Source organism: Coturnix japonica, unplaced genomic scaffold (genome assembly GCF_054131305.1).
Source record: "Coturnix japonica strain WE unplaced genomic scaffold, WE-NBRP24 Scf043, whole genome shotgun sequence".
Taxonomy (NCBI): Eukaryota; Metazoa; Chordata; class Aves; order Galliformes; family Phasianidae; genus Coturnix; species Coturnix japonica.
The window spans coordinates 1,693,177-1,705,327 of NW_028188946.1; the positions used below are offsets into that span (position 1 = coordinate 1,693,177).

Consider the following 12,151-nt stretch of genomic DNA (forward strand, 5'->3'; position numbering starts at 1 on the left):
AACCAAGAAAAACAGGGTTAGAGCGGAAGAAAACCAGGAAAAGCAGGGTTAGAGCGGAAGAAAACCAAGAAAAGCAGGGTTAGAGCGGAAGAAAACCAAGAAAACCAGGGTTAGAGCGGAAGAAAACCAAGAAAAGCAGGGTTAGAATGGAAGAAAACCAAGAAAAGCATGGTTAGAGCTGAAGAAAACCAAGAAAAGCAGGGTTAGAAAAGAAGAAAACCAAGAAAAGCAGGGTTAGAGCGGAAGAAAACCAAGAAAAGCCGGGTTAGAACGGAAGAAAACCAAGAAAAGCTGGGTTAGAACGGAAGAAAACCAAGAAAAACAGGGTAAGAGCAGAAGAAAACCAAGAAAAAAAGGGTTAGAGCCGAAAAAAAACAACAAAAACAGGGTTAGATAAGAAGAAAACCAAGAAAAGCCGGGTAAGAACGGAAGAAAACCAAGAAAAACAGGGTTAGAGCAGAAGAATACCAAGAAAAGCAGGGTTAGAGCGGAAGAAAACCAAGAAAAGCAGGGTTAGAGCGGAAGAAAACCAAGAAAAGCAGGGTTAGAGCGGAAGAAAACCAAGAAAAGCAGGCTTAAAGCCGAAAAAAACCAAGAAAAACAGGGTTAGAACAGAAGAAAACCAAGAAAAGCAGGGTTAGAACGGAAGAAAACCAAGAAAAGCCGGGTAAGAACGGAAGAAAACCAAGAAAAACAGGGTTAGAGCCGAAAAAAACCAAGAAAAGCCGGGTTACAGCGGAAGAAAACCAGGAAAAGCCGGGTTAGAACGGAAGAAAACCAAGAAAAACAGGGTTAGAGCGGATAAAAACCAAGAAAAGCAGGGTTAGAGCAGAAGGAAACCAAGAAAAGCTGGGTTAGAACGGAAGAAAACCAAGAAAAACAGGGTTAGAGCGGAAGAAAACCAAGAAAAACAGGGTTAGAGCCGAAAAAAAACAAGAAAAACAGGCTTAGAGCGGAAGAAAACCAAGAAAAGCCGGGTAAGAACGGAAGAAAACCAAGAAAAACAGGGTTAGAGCAGAAGAAAACCAAGAAAAGCAGGGTTAGAGCGGAAGAAAACCAAGAAAAGCAGGCTTAAAGCCGAAAAAAACCAAGAAAAACAGGGTTAGAACAGAAGAAAACCAGGAAAAGCCGGGTTAGAACAGAAGAAAACCAAGAAAAACAGGGTTAGAACGGAAGAAAACCAAGAAAAACAGGGTTAGAGCCGAAAGAAAACAAGAAAAACAGGGTTAGAGCAGAAGAAAACCAAGAAAAGCCGGGTTAGAACGGAAGAATACCAAGAAAAACAGGGTTAGAGCCGAAAAAAGCCAAGAAAAGCAGGGTTAGAGCGGAAGAAAACCAAGAAAAGCAGGGTTAGAACGGAAGAAAACCAATAAAAGAAGGTTTAGAGCCGAAGAAAACCAAAAAAAACAGGGTTAGAGCCGAAAGAAAACAAGAAAAACAGGGTAAGAACGGAAGAAAACCAAGAAAAACAGGGTTAGAGCAGAAGAAAACCAAGAAAAACAGGGTTAGAGCGGAAGAAAACCAAGAAAAGCAGGGTTAGAGCGGAAGAAAACCAAGAAAAGCAGGGTTAGAACGGAAGAAGACCAAGAAAAGCAGGGTTAGAGCGGAAGAAAACCAGGAAAAGCCGGCTTAAAGCCGAAAAAAATCAGGAAAAACAGGGTTAGAACAGAAGAAAACGAAGAAAAGCCAGGTTAGAACGGAAGAAAACCAGGAAAAGCCGGGTTAGAACCGAAGAAAACCAAGAAAAACAGGGTTAGAGTCGAAAGAAAAGAAGAGAAACAGGGTTAGAGCAGAAGAAAACCAAGAAAAACAGGGTTAGAGCTGAAAATAACCAAGAAAAACAGGGTTAGAGCAGAAGAAAGCCAAGAAAAGCTGGGTTAGAACGGAAGAAAACCAGGAAAAGCCGGGTTAGAATGGAAGAAAACCAAGAAAAACAGGGTTAGAGCCAAAGAAAACCAAGAAAAGCACGGTTAGAGCGGAAGAAAACCAAGAAAAGCCGGGTTAGAGCGGAAGAAAACCAAGAAAAGCAGGGTTAGAACCGAAGAAAACCAAGAAAAGCAGGGTTAGAACCGAAGAAAAACAAGAAAAACAGGGTTAGAACGGAAGAAAACCAAGAAAAGCAGGGTTAGAGCGGAAGAAAACCAAGAAAAGCAGGGTTAGAGCGGATGAAAACCAAGAAAAGCAGGGTTGGAGCGGAAGAAAACCAAGAAAAGCAGGGTTAGAGCGGAAGAAAACCAAGAAAAACAGGGTTAGAGGGGAAGAAAACCAAGAAAAGCAGGGTTAGAGCAGAAGAAAACCAAGAAAAACAGGGTTAGAGCTGAAAATAACCAAGAAAAACAGGGTTAGATCAGAAGAAAGCCAAGAAAAGCCGGGTTAGAACGGAAGAAAACCAGGAAAAGCCGGGTTAGAATGGAAGAAAACCAATAAAAACAGGGTTAGAGCCGAAGAAAACCATGAAAAGCACGGTTAGAGCGGAAGAAAACCAAGAAAAGCAGGGTTAGAGCGGAAGAAAACCAAGAAAAGCAGGGTTAGAGCCGAAGAAAACCAAGAAAAGCAGGGTTAGAACCGAAGAAAACCAAGAAAAACAGTGTTAGAACAGAAGAAAACCAAGAAAAGCAGGGTTAGAGCGGAAGAAAACCAAGTAAAGCAGGGTTAGAGCGGATGAAAACCAAGAAAAGCAGGGTTGGAGCGGAAGAAAACCAAGAAAAGCAGGGTTAGAGCCGAAGAAAACCAAGAAAAACAGGGTTAGAGGGGAAGAAAACCAAGAAAAGCAGGGTTAGAGCGGAAGAAAACCAGGAAAAGCAGGCTTAAAGCCGAAAAAAACAAGAAAAACAGGGTTAGAGCAGAAGAAAACCAAGAAAAGCCGGGTAAGAACGGAAGAAAACCAAGAAAAACAATGTTAGAGCAGAAGAAAACCAAGAAAAGCAGGGTTAGAGCGGAAGAAAACCAAGAAAAGCAGGGTTAGAGCGGAAGAAAACCAAGAAAAACAGGGTTAGAGCCGAAAAAAAACAAGAAAAACAGGGTTAGAACAGAAGAAAACCAAGAAAAGCAGGGTTAGAACGGAAGAAAACCAGGAAAAGCTGTGTTAGAACAGAAGAAAACCAAGAAAAGCAGGGTTAGAACCGAAGAAAACCAGGAAAAGCCGGGTTAGAACGGAAGAAAACCAAGAAAAACAGGGTTAGAGCCGAAAAAAAACAAGAAATCAGGGTTAGAGCAGAACAAAACCAAAAAAAGCCGGGTTAGAACGGAAGAAAACCAAGAAAAACAGGGTTAGAGCCGAAAAAAAAACAAGAAAAACAGGCTTAGAGCAGAAGAAAACCAAGAAAAGCCGGGTTAGAACGGAAGAAAACCAAGAAAAGCAGGGTTAGAGCCGAAAAAAACCAAGAAAAACAGGGTTAGAGCCGAAAGAAAACCAAGAAAAGCGGGTAAGAACGGAAGAAAACCAAGAAAAACAGGGTTAGAGCAGAAGAAAACCAAGAAAAGCAGGGTCAGAGCGGAAGAAAACCAAGAAAAACAGGGTTAGAGCGGAAGAAAACCAAGAAAAGCAGGGTTAGAACGGAAGAAAACCAAGAAAAGCAGGGTTACAGCAGAAGAAAACCAAGAAAAGCAGGCTTAAAGCCGAAAAAAACCAAGAAAAACAGTGTTAGAAGAGAAGAAAACCAAGTAAAGCCGGGTGAGAACGGAAGAAAACCAAGAAAAGCCGGGTTAGAATGGAAGAAAACCAAGAAAAACAGGGATAGAGCCGAAAAAAACCAAGAAAAGAAGGGTTAGAGCAGAAGAAAACCAAAAAAAGCCGGGTTAGAACGGAAGAAAACCAAGAAAAGCAGGGTTAGAGCCGAAGAAAACCAAGAAAAACAGGGTTAGAGCGGAAGAAAACCAAGAAAAAGAGGGTTAGAGCCGAAAAAAAACAAGAAAAAGAGAGTTAGAGGAGAAGAAAACCAAGAAATGCCAGGTTAGAATGGAACAAAATCAAGAAAAGTAGGGTTAGAGCGGAAGAAAACCAAGAAAAGGAGGGTTAGAAAGGAAGAAAACAAAGAAAGACAGGGTTAGAGCGGAAGAAAACCAAGAAAAGCCGGGTAAGAACGGAAGAAAACCAAGAAAAACAGGGTTAGAGCAGAAGAAAACTAAGAAAAGCAGGGTTAGAGCGGAAGAAAACCAAGAAAAGCAGGGTTAGAGCGGAAGAAAACCTCATCTACTCATCGTCACATTCCAACATGGTTCCTTGTGTAACTCTATTGATACCTCCACATCTACATACAGCTTCATTTTCAAACATCAGCTCCGTGTCCCCCCCCAGACACCTCAACATCCCCCCCCAAACATCTCTGCCCCCCATCAGCTCAGCATTATTCAAGTATCAGAGCCAGAACTCACCTCCTGTAGTGCTGTTCTAGGCCGAGCAGCGTGATGGCGGAGAAGCCAAGTCCTGCAGCTCCATCCAGCAGCTCTTGGTCCAAGGCAGCAACAGAGCAGAAGAGCTTCTTCATGTGGGTAGATGTGACCTCAGCGAGGAGCTCCAGCAAATACCTGCTGCCCCACAGTGCCAGCCCTTATATGAGCACCAGGAGGGGGCGGAGCCAGCCCTGCAGCCAATCAGGTGCATTGCCTACACTTGGGCTGTACTGCTGTGTCCCCGCCCCATCATGGCTTCCAACCATGACTAAGCATTTCTATTATATCACCCTGATTATATAATAATTATCATCGTCCCCATGACCCCCCATCGTTCCAATGTCTCCCCAGCATCTACCCTAGAGCGGTGCCCACAGTGTCACCCCATTGCAAGAGTGAGATCTGCACCCCCGTGTCCATATACTGTGCTGTTGTTTCTCCTCTATCCACAACCCTCCCCTATAAGAACAAATAAATATAATTACTCACCTGTTACTGTTTTGTTTTTGTCTTTGTTCTTGAATGGGGATGTTATGTAACATCCTGATTGGGCACCTGCTGAGGGGAGGGGCCCACCCCATGGGCACAGGTGGGGGCCGTTGAGGGGTGAATTGCGATTGGTTGGAGCCTGGCTCCTCCCCTCCTTGATTGGTATTTAAGGGCTGGGAAGGGCAGGGGGCAGCATCAGTTCCAGCTCGGTGCTCCTATGGGAGCATTGAGGGAGAGGATTCTCCTTCCTGATGCTTTCGAGCTCTGGATGCCATATGAGATGCGACTCTGCTTGGAGATCCTTTCCTTTGGGGTCAATGGTGAGTCTTTGACTTTGCAATGGGGTAAGGAATTTCTTCTTTATTACTGGGCTGATGTCTTCTCCCTTTGATTGCTCCTAACAGCACTTATGGATGGGGGTGAGAAGGAGCTGTATCTAGAGCCTCCTTCCTTTGGATGGAAGGCTCAGCCTTCACAATGGGGTGAGCGATCTCTTCTTTATTGCAGGGTTTGGGGGTGCAATGGGTCACTTTGGGATGCTCCATCCCTAGAGGAGTTTGAGGCTGTGGGATCTTGGTGTGGTGGTTGGTGACTGTCCCCATAGCAGGGGGGTTGAATGGAGATGGTCGTGATGGTCTTCACTGCTGATCGTCATTTGATTCTATGCTCATATATTGCAGAGTATCAGCCCCAGTGCTGGCTCCTATGGGACACTGTTCATCATCATCTCCATCTGGACATGGAGCCATTGGCTGCTGCTCTCTGGACTCGGTTCTACAGCCAGTTCTTCATCCATCTCATCATCTTCCCATCCACTCGGTGTCTTCATCACTTGGACATGAGGACACTGTGGGGTCCTGCATCAGAGGCCTTGGTGAAGTCTAAGTAGATGATATCAGCAGCTCTTCCTTCATCTGCTGATGTATCAGTGCCATCATAGAAGTCTATGAGGTCAGTCAAGGAGGATTTGCCCTTGGTGAAGTCACACTGGTTCTCCATCGTCACCTCCTGCCTTCCGTGAGCCCTGGGTCCTTCTATGAGGATCTCCATCATCACCTCCTGCCTTCCTTGAGCCCTGGGTCCTTCTATGAGGATCTCCATCATCACCTCCTGCCTTCCATGAGCCCTGGGTCCTTCTATGAGGATCTGCATCATCACCTCCTGCCTTCCGTGAGCCCTGGGTCCTTCTATGAGGATCTCCATCATCACCTCCTGCTTCAATGAGCCCTGGGTCCTTCTATGAGGATCTGCTTTGTGGTCATTCCCAGCACAGCAGTGGGACCGACGGCTCAGCCGTTCCTGGGCTCATCCCTTCTACCTTCCTACAAAGGAGCGCCATGTTGGCTGTGTTTCTGCTCACCGGACTGCACCCCATTGTCACCACTTCTCAGTCTGCGATGCATCTCATCTGGACTCATAGACTGTTTGATTTCAAGACCTTGGTTGGTCTTGGACTGGGTTGTTGACCTTATAAGGTCCAATGGGGTCTTATGTGGGGCCCTATTGGTTCCAATGGGGTCTCATGGGGCCCTATTGGTTCCAACATCCCTCCCTACCAAAGCCAAGGTGAGTGCTGTGTCTATGAGCTGCCCTGCAGATGTGGGCAGTGCCTTCATTGCCGTGTTGTGTCCTACAGGTTCCAGCAGAGCACAGAGATGTGCGGCTCCTGTTGAGAGCAGCGAGGAACAGAAACCTGCATTGCCTGGACCCAGCTTTGCTGATGGTAACTCTCAGCCCAGCAGGTAAGGGCAGCACACACAATTGCTTTTTATCTGTTACATACTGAAATTGAAGGTAACGTTCCATTATTATAATGATAATATCTGCTCTCATCCTTCTGCATTCTCTTTTCCTCTGTTCTCTGCTATTTCTCCAGCATTTCCTGCAGTGTTTCCTTTGTTCTCACTTTATGTTCTGTTCATTCTATGGGCCTTGTTGTTCATTTTGGTGCTTCATTCCCTTCAGCCTTTCATTCCATGTTGGAGTTCCAAGCAGTTTCCTCTGCCGCCTTGCCCCCCATCTTGATGTTTCTTGTAGTGCCCTTTTGGGCCTTGCCCTCCATCTTGATGTTTCTTGTAGTGCCCTTTTGGGCCTTGCCCCCCATCTTGATGTTTCTTGTAGTGCCCTTTTAGGCCTAGCCATTCATCTTGGTGTTTGCTGCAGTTTTCTCTTCAGCTTTGCCCTCCATCTTGATGTTCCTTGCAGTGTTCTTCTGGGCCTTGTCCTCATCTTGATGTTCTGCGTGATGTTCCCTTGGGCCTTGCCATCCATCTTGATGTTTTACATGATCTTTTTTGGCCCTTGCCCTCCATCTTGATGTTTCAGCAGTTCTGTTTTGGGCCTTGCCCTCTGTTTTGCAGTTCCATGCAGTGTTCTTTTAGGCCTTGCCCTACATCTTGATGTTGTATGTGCCCTTTTGGGCCTTGCTCTCCATCTTGCTGTTCCTTTAATGCCCTTTTGGGCCTTGCTCTCCATCTTGCTGTTCCCTGCCATGTTCTCTTGGGACATGCCCTCCTTTTTGTTGTTCCTGCAGTGTTCTTTTGGTGTTTCCATTTGGCCTCCTACGCTGCCTTCCCTTTGCCCTCTGTTCTTGGTGTTTCATACCACTCTCCTCGCTGTTGCTTTCCCTTGTGCTTTCCCTTGGCTGTTCTCTTACTGCTGCCCTTGCCTTACTGTTGGTGTTTGCTTTGCTTTTCTTTTGTTGGGGCTTTCTGTGCTTGTTCTGCTGCCTTTGCCTTTGGCTCTATGGGGTTTGCTGGGAGGCAGCATTCATGGTAATCTTGACCTTAAGGGAACTTTATGGGATAATTGCAGGAACTTTATGGCCTTAATGGGAAATTTAGTGAGAATTGCAGTTTTCTGTAGAGTATCTGTAAATCTAACCCTTTGTTTTTAAGTAACCTTCATTCTAATCATAGTGCAAAATACCATTTTAAAGTAACTGCACCTTTAACCTTAGAAATAGCATTACTTCTATTTCTAATAGTATTTATTCCATCCCTAATAGCATGGATTCTATCCTACTGATGAGAGCAGCGAGGAACAGAAACCCGCATTGCCTGGAATGCTCCAGACCCAGCTTTATTGATGGTAACTCTCAGCCCAGCAGGTAAGGGCAGCACACACAATTGCTTTTTACTTGTTCCATACTGAGATTGAAGGTAACGTTCCATTATTATAATGATAATGTCTGCTCTCGTCCTTCTGCATTCTCTTTTCCTCTGTTCTCTGCTGTTTCTCCAGCATTTCCTGCAGTGTTTCCTTTGTTCTCACTTTATGTTCTGTTCATTCTATGGGCCTTGTTGTTCATTTTGGTGCTTCATTCCCTTCAGCCTTTCATTCCATGTTGGAGTTCCAAGCAGTTTCCTCTGCCGCCTTGCCCCCCATCTTGATGTTTCTTGTAGTGCCCTTTTGGGCCTTGCCCCCCATCTTGATGTTTCTTGTAGTGCCCTTTTGGGCCTTGCCCCCCATCTTGATGTTTCTTGTAGTGCCCTTTTGGGCCTTGCCCCCCATCTTGATGTTTCTTGTAGTGCCCTTTTGGGCCTTGCCCCCCATCTTGATGTTTCTTGTAGTGCCCTTTTAGGCCTAGCCATTCATCTTGGTGTTTGCTGCAGTTTTCTCTTCAGCTTTGCCCTCCATCTTGATGTTCCTTGCAGTGTTCTTCTGGGCCTTGTCCTCATCTTGATGTTCTGCGTGATGTTCCCTTGGCCCTTGCCCTCCATCTTGATGTTTCAGCAGTTCTGTTTTGGGCCTTGCCCTCTGTTTTGCAGTTCCATGCAGTGTTCTTTTAGGCCTTGCCCTACATCTTGATGTTGTATGTGCCCTTTTGGGCCTTGCTCTCCATCTTGATGTTCCCTGCAGTGTTCTTTATGGCCTTGCTCTATTTTGCAGTTCCATGCAGCATTCTTTTGGGCCTTGCCCTCTGTTTCATTGTTCCCTTTGTTGTTGTCTTGGTGCTCCACGCTGTTTTGCCTTTGGCCTTTGTTCTTGGTGTTTCCTATAATGGTCTGTTTGCTGTTGCTTTTGCTTTGGCTTTCCCTTGGCTTTCCTTATTGCTTTTGTCCTTGTCTTACCCTTGGCTGCTTGCTTTGCTTTTCTGTTGCAGTGTCTTTCTGTGGTTGTTCTGCTTGTGTTTGGGATTTGCTGGGAGGTTTTGTTTGTGTTAATCTTGATCTGCTCCCCCGGCTTAATGCGGGTTGTAGTGATAAAGTCTGTAACCTGTATTTGTTAATGGAACCGATATTTACCTAATATTTACCCAATACTAAAGGTGTCTGTTATGATAAATGCAGTCATAAAAGTGATGCTCAGTGATTTATGTGAAAGTCACTTTAATTATGATTGTAGTGTGGGATACAATTGTTAAACTTACTGCAAATCTAGACTTAAAAGTAGCATTAATTATATCCATAATAGCATTAATTATATTTTTAATAGCATTAATTCTAGCCCAGTGCCTTCATTGTCATGTTGTGTCCAACAGGTTCCAGCAATGCACAGAGATGTGAGGCTCCTGATGAGAGCAGCGAGGAACAGTAACCTGCATTGCCTGGACCAGCTTTGCTGATGGTAACTCTCAGCCCAGCAGGTAAGGGCAGCACATAGCAATTGGTTTTTACTTGTTATGTACTGAGATGTGAGGTTAGTGTTTTTGACTTCATTTTTGCACTCCGTGGTGTCCTATGGGCTGTCTGTGCTTGTCCTACTGTGTTGTCTTTGTGTTTGGTCTTTGCTGTTGCTCAGTTGTTTCTTGCAGTGTTTTCCTTGCCCTCCATTTTGGCGTTCCTTGCATTGTTCTCTTAGGCCTTGCCCTCCATTTTGGTATCTTGCATCATTCTTTTGGGCTTTGCTGTCCATTTAGGCATCCATTGCATCATTCTTTTGGGCTTTGCCGTCCATTTAGGCATCCATTGCATCATTCTTTTGGACTTTGCCGTCCATTTAGGCATCCACTGCATCATTCTTTTGGACTTTGCCGTCCATTTAGGCATCCATTGCATCATTCTTTTGGGCTTTGCCGTCCATTTAGGCATCCATTGCATCATTCTTTTGGGCTTTGCCGTCCATTTAGGCATCCATTGCATCATTCTTTTGGACTTTGCCGTCCATTTAGGCATCCATTGCATCATTCTTTTGGACTTTGCTGTCCATTTAGGCATCCATTGCATCATTCTTTTGGGCTTTGCAGTCCATTTTGCCATTCCTTTTCTTGTTCTCTTGGGCTTTGCCCTCCTTTTCAGTGTTCCCTGCATCCTTTTGTAGGCCCTTGCCCAATATTTTGATATTCTCTTGGGTGCTTTCTTCCATTTTGCAGTTGCCTGCATCATTTTGTTGCGCCTTAATGTCCCTATTCCTGTTCTCTGCAGTGTTTTGTGTTGTATTATGTTCTGTTTTGATGTTTTTTGTGCCGCTCTTTTGGGCCTTGCTGTTCATTTTGGCATTCTCTGTGTTCTTCTTTTGTACTTTTAGCTCCATTTTGGTGTTTATTGTAGCAAATTTTTGGGCCTTGCCCACTATTTTACATTTTCATGTCCCACTTGCTATAGCCCATTGATCTAACTATCTGCTTTTCTTCCTTAGGGCCCTTATATTCCCTGGCTGATGGATGTTCCCCTTTGATGCAGCGCTCCATGCTGCCATGCAGGCGTTTAATAAAGCTTTGGGGGGCTGACGATCCATCACAACACCACATCAGCTACATATTAGTCAAGTAACCTCCATTTAATTGGAATTAGCTTTTGAGTTAAGTTCTGTTAATCAAATTGGTTTAAGGTTTGCGTTCAGTTAACCTTACCCAAATTGGTTTTAGATTTGACATCACACTTCAACAAATTGGTTTTAGCTTAGTAATCTATTAACTTCACCCACATTGGGTTTTGTTTTGTAATCATATCACTGCAACTAAATTGGTTTTTGCTTTGTTGTCAGTTAATCTTAATGAAATTGGTTATAGCTTTTCAATTAATTCTTTTAACAAAATTGGCTTTAGCTTTCAATTAGTCATTGTTAATCAAATTGGCTTTAGTTTTGCCATTTTATTTTTAATTAAATTGACTTTAGTTTTCTAATTTTTTAATGTTACTTAAATTGGTTGTAGCTTTACAACCATTTAAGTATAATCTAATTGGCTGTAGCTTTGCAGTCTATCTTAATTGAATTGGCTTTCACTTTACAATCATTTAATCCTAAACTAATTGGCTTTAGCTTTGCAATCATTAAATTTTAAACTAATTGGCTTTAACTTTGCTATTATTTAACCTTAACCAAATTGGTTTAAGGTTTGATTTCAATTAATATCAGCCAAATTGGCTTTATTTATCCTTGCTTACGGGGCTGGGCTAGCCCACTTTTTTTCTATCCGGGCTAACCCAGCCCCGTAACCAACGCCCACAGCCTGAGGGAGCTGAGTTGCTTCCCGGCCACTCTTTGACTCGTGCCCATTTGCGGCCACTCTTTGACTTGTGCCCATTTGCGGCCATTATAAGATTTACGCTGATTTCAGTGTGTGCAATTATTTTTTGTCAACCAAATTGGCTTTTGTATTGGACTCAATTAATTTCAACCCAAATTGGCTTTAGCTTTGCATTCAATTATTGTCAACCAAATTGGATTTTGCTTTGGAATCTAATTATCTAATTCAGATTGGCTTAAGTTTTGCAATCAATTAATCTCAGCTAAATTGGCTTTAGGTTTAAAATTAATTTATGTCAACTAAATTGGCTTCAAATTAACTCAATTTAATTGGCTTTATTTTTCAAATCAAATTATTTTAGCCAAATTGGCTTTATTTATCCTTGCTTACGGGGCTGGGCTAGCCCACTTTTTTTCTATCCGGGCTAACCCAGCCCCGTAACCACTATCTATGGCCTGAGGGAGCCGAGTTGCTTCCCGGCCACTCTTTGACTCGTGCCTATTTGCGGCCACTCTTTGACTTGCGCCCATTTGTGGCCATTATGAGAGTTACGCTGGTTTCAGCGCTGTGCTGCCATTTTGAATGTGCCACATTGGCTTTAGCTTTGCAGTCAATTATTGTTAATCAAATTGGCTTTAATACTGAGTCCATTCATGTTTGTGTTATTGATTTCAATTTTGCCTTGCTGTGTATATAATGCGCTGATGCTGTAATTGTACCTTGTGCCATGCAATGTACTGTGTATTTGGATGCTGTGTCTGTCAACTGCGCTGTGCTCTGTACTCAACATGTAGATGCTGCGCCTGTAACCCGGGATGGACAATTTGCTGTGTATATGGATGTTGTACATGTACAATG

General features: G+C 43.8%; 1 long non-coding RNA gene across 2 annotated transcripts; it reads left to right on the forward strand.

The window, feature by feature from the left end:
- Positions 1-5,545: 5,545 nt before the first annotated feature.
- Positions 5,546-11,265, forward strand: LOC146752629 (uncharacterized). 2 transcript variants are annotated; one of them, XR_014940513.1, is made up of 3 exons: positions 5,546-6,623; positions 7,889-9,469; positions 10,462-11,265. It is a non-coding gene; the product is annotated as an uncharacterized LOC146752629 (long non-coding RNA). The 2 variants fall into 2 exon arrangements; XR_014940514.1 differs by lacking the exon at positions 10,462-11,265 and having other exon boundaries at positions 5,573-6,447; positions 6,518-6,623; positions 7,889-10,282.
- The last annotated feature ends 886 nt before the right edge of the window (positions 11,266-12,151 follow it).